Genomic DNA, 4559 nt, shown 5'->3' with positions numbered 1-4559 from the left:
GCCACCTTGAATCTGGGGGTTTCGCCTTACTGTGTAGGGTGAGTTGAGAACAGGATTGGGGTCTGCCAGCATTAAGAGGGCGGGTGGGGACGGGGAGAGAAGATGATAGGGAAAAACTCTGTCTCCTTTTGGCTTAGTTTGTGTTGCTGCCCAAGACCTTCGGCGAATGACTGACGCTTAGTGGGCTGAATCCCATGGGCTGGAAAGCAGGATTATTTTGGACACAGAGATCACCCTGAGGACGGGTGGTTGGTGTGACAGCCCCAGTGCATCTCAGAGCTGTATGAGTTTGGTCCCTTGTATCCAGGGGGTGTCTCACATTCCCCAGCACTGCTGAGGGGAAGCTTTTTCCCAGCACCTCTCTAGGAGCCTCGTCTCCTGAAGTTAAGAACCTGGTAGGCATGTGTCATCGACCGTAAGACCCACAGGGGCCGTGTAGGAGCCATAATTAGTGCAGAAACACTAGGCGTAATAGTAGGGAACAGGGGAGTCTGTGGCAAAGTTAGGGGGCAGTGTGCCCCTTTTAAACACACATTCATAAGTGTGCTGGTAACTCTGGCTCTGAAAAATGAGAGTACAGAAATTCTCCAGGCCTCCAGACGCGTGTCTCTCCAAGCTTACCATCAGCAAATAACCTAAAGGTTCTGTAGTGGTTGCACCTGCTCCAGGGTTGAGAGGTTCACTGGGTTACCCTGGGCTGCTGGACCGAGGCTGGTGGGCAGGAAACCACCTGTTGGCGTGCCAGAGATTCGCTGGGAAGCTGCTTGCACGGGGTTCTGTTGAACCTGGTGGGACACTGGCGGGAGCAGGCTGGACTCCCGGGGAAAGCTGGGAGGCTGCCTGTGGGGAAGTTGAAGTTTCTGGGAAGCCTGTTAGGATACCTGAGGAGCTCACCCGGGAAGCTGCCTGCTGGGTGCCGCTGACACTGCAGCCGGTATGCTCCACCGGTGTCGTATGCCAGCCAGGTGCCTAGGGGGTTAGAAAGAAGGGAAGCACTATGGAACTACGAAGAGAAACCCCCCTCCTTCCAGCATCCCTCCAGCGCCCTCTCCTGACCAGCTTAACATCGTTCCAGTTCCAGTATCACAGCTGAGCAGTGGAGCTGGGATTTGGGAAGGCTTGGGGGAGGAGTCTCAGACCCAGCCTTCCCTGCAGTCAAGGGGTCTGGCCTGTGAATTGACTTGGGTCTGAGAACCAGGTGAGAGGCCGTTCCTAGCCACAGTTGGGACTCAAGTCAGGGTTTTGGCTCTTAGGCCTAAAGGTTTTTTTGTTTTTGTTTCCCCCCCCCCCGCCCCTGTTTTATAGATCAGTCAGTACTCTTAGGAGCACTGTGTTCAGTGAACCACTGTTAGAGACCCCTGGGGACCAAGGTGTTCTGATTGGGGGTACACGTCTGCTGTCTCTCTCGGTGGATGCACCCCCCTTGCCTTTTGTGGTCGATTCCTGCCGTTTGGCCTCTGCTCCTCTGGAATCCCATCATCTCCACTGAAATTGGGGAGCCCACCTCAGCGGCAGCATCCCCACCACCATGCATGCCGTCAAGGAGAACAATCCCAAAGCCTTCCAAGCACGTGAGTGCCCCTCTTACTAAGGGGTTTCTCGGTGCCCTAGTGAAAGGAACGTCTTCCGGGTCTTCCGGAAATCCGTAGTTGGGAGGTAGGTGTGCAGGTCACACGGGATGAATCCAGTCCGACATTCCTATCTCCCTAGGCCTTTGGATTCCCTCCTCCATGCCAGGGAAGCTCTGGCATCTCACCCTAGCTAAATGTAGGCCATTTCTGAGGATAAGTCTCAGTCAGACAGTCAGATATGTTGTTTAGAAACACCTCCAGCTGCTCAAATGAGTGCATTAAATCTGAACTCTAGTCCCTTTACCATCATCCATAAATTTGGCCTGATCTAGTGTTATGTCCCACCCTCTGTGGTCTAACACCCTTAGAATCCACTTCACATGTGTTTCCCATGTTTCTGGTATATGTTAGAAAAGGCTTGCTCATTTTCTAGGTGGGTTAGCTAGTCTTCCCGGAGCATTGTGTGTTCCTGTCCCACTGGAGCATGCTGTGCTTTGACCTTAGTCACGTGACTGGTGGCAACAGTGGGTAGTTGTGCTGGGTCTTGAGAATAGCTGTCCCTTTTCAAGGCGTCTCCCCTTGGCAAGGGTGTCACCGGAGTTTCAAGCAAAGGAAGACGCCACGGACAGACGACATCTACTGGTGAGGGAGGCTTAGAACAACTTGGGGTTTTAGGCTGGTCAGTTTCCCTGGATCTAACCAAATGTCCCCACCCCAGTTTCATGTTCCCACCCTTTCTCAGTCAGTGCCTGACTTTCCCTTGAGATACTGGTGAGACTGAATCTAGCTGTTCACAAGCAATACAATGAACAAAATGACTGCAAAAAAAGAAAGAGGTTCTTTACTGAAGTATTCTGGTTCTCACTATTACTTGTCCTGAGAGTTAAGTCACCATGACTTGTCATTTTCTCTCTGTGTGCACTCCAGTGCACTCGAAGCTCTATCCCATACCGTACCGCCTGTAGCCATCTTTAATACCATTAAAAAAAAAAAAAGAAAAGAAAAAGGTTCAGTAGCCACAGGTGCTCCAAGTCACTTGCTTCAGTCAGCACTTCGTCACAAGCAACCAAAGGCGATGGCTCGATTAATTCTGATACTGGTGCATGCGGGCGTGCCACGGATTACTAGCTTCCCGTTTCCCAGTGGCAATGAGCTCAACACTGCTTAAGCTCGAAATCACAACAGATCAATTCCCAGATCCCACTTTGCAAGTCCATCTCCTGTGATCACTCCCGGTACCAGTTCTGAATCAGTCAGGGTCCAGTCCAGCATACAGTAACCACACAATAACATGAGCAAGGAAGGTTTGAGATAAGAATTATTAACTATTTCCAGGGAGAAAAAAGAGCATTCGAAGGAATACCCCAAGGGAGAGTACCCACGGAAGGAACAAATGTGGAAGGCAGGGAGCCCTCCCCAAGGCTGGATTGACACCTTGTTGGAGATGGTGGTGTTTTAACTCAACAGACAGACGGCAGAAAAGTTCGCAGGGTTGATCTGGGCCAGAGTTGGTCCGTGTGACTGATGGGCAAGAGCTCTGAGCTAGTGGAAGGCGGGACCCCCCCCTCATCCCCAGCGCCCCCTCCCCCGCACTGGGGTGCCTACGTGATTCACCTGGAAGCTGCCCTGGGGGAGGGAGGTGCTGTCAACTTGGCTTAGAAGCCTGCTGGGTCGTGGCTGGGCTTGCCGGTGAGCTGCTGAGAAGCCCTCCAGGGAGTGCCCTTGAACCCTCTGGAAACTGCTTACAGGGCTGCCCCTGAGCTCCCCACCAGGAAGCCACCTCAGGTGCCCTGAAGCTTACTGGGAGGCGAGCTCCTGGGTGCACAGCGCTCCAGCCAAGCACCCGGGGAGCCAGGAGGAAGGAAGGCGCCCAGAGCCCGGAGGAGAAACTTGCTCCTCTAGTGCCCCTCCAGCTCCCTCTAGCGACAGAGCCTGACGTTGCGCCAGCTGCAAGGAAGACGTGGTCTGGACCAGAAGCAGGACAGTGGGAAGTGGGGTCAGGGCTGAGAGGCCACGCGTTTACCACCGGCACAACCAAAGTCATGTTATGACGCTAGCACACCCTCGATGGCAAAACCCAGCAAAGGCAGCAGGAAGAAAAGAATACTGGTCTGTGTCACGTGTGCATGGATGCAAAACGCTAAAGAAAACTCAGAAAACTGGATTTAGCAATATATAAACTGTAATGCATTAAGACCACCTTGGGTTTATATTGGTGTCCGCTGGCTCTCTAACTGCGAAGCACCCAGCTGTGACCAGGTGACCTCATCAGTGGAATGCTGCCTCCAGGCTAAGGCTTTTAGGAAGAGAGCACGTGGGCCTCCTCCCCATCTCTTTCCCCTTCTGCTTTCCCGGTGCAGATGATGACCGGCCCCTTGGGGATGGAGGAGTTACAAGGTGGTGGCCTGTGAAGAGCTTCCTGCCAATCCAGCTACCATCCTGGCTAAACAGGTGATAAACTTCTCATGTTTTGAGCTAGTGCCCACTTCGGCATAGGTATGTATGTGTATGTGTGTGTTTTAGCCTTACCTAGCCATATTTATAAGTTACATAGTTCACTATATTTACAGCTTATTAAGGGATAAAAATGATATGATCATGTTAACAGATGAAGAAAAAGTGTTTAATAAAAAACCCCTGGCAACTAGGAGTGGAAGGGAATGTCTTTGTTCTGACACAGGTTATTTATAAAAAAACCCCACAGCAAGCATTATAACTAATGGTGAAAAATTTGAAGCTTTACTTTTGAGTTGGGTCCACTAAGGCAATTAGCAACCAAACAAAATAAGTGATATAAGAATTAGAAAGGTGAAAACAGAACTTATTTGACAATGTAAGTGTAGAAAATCCAAAATTACTTACAGGTACATTTTTAGATGAATAAGGAAGTTTTTAAAGTTGTTGAATACATAATCAACTATAAAACCAGTTGCATTCTGTGCACCAAAACCACAAAATTAGAAATTAAGACTTAAAAAGGTGCAATTT

The sequence above is a fragment of the Tursiops truncatus genome, chromosome 7 (assembly GCF_011762595.2).
Source record: "Tursiops truncatus isolate mTurTru1 chromosome 7, mTurTru1.mat.Y, whole genome shotgun sequence".
NCBI lineage: Eukaryota > Metazoa > Chordata > Mammalia > Artiodactyla > Delphinidae > Tursiops > Tursiops truncatus.
The sequence above is the reverse complement of the archived record's forward strand: the minus strand, read 5'-3'. Positions refer to the sequence as shown.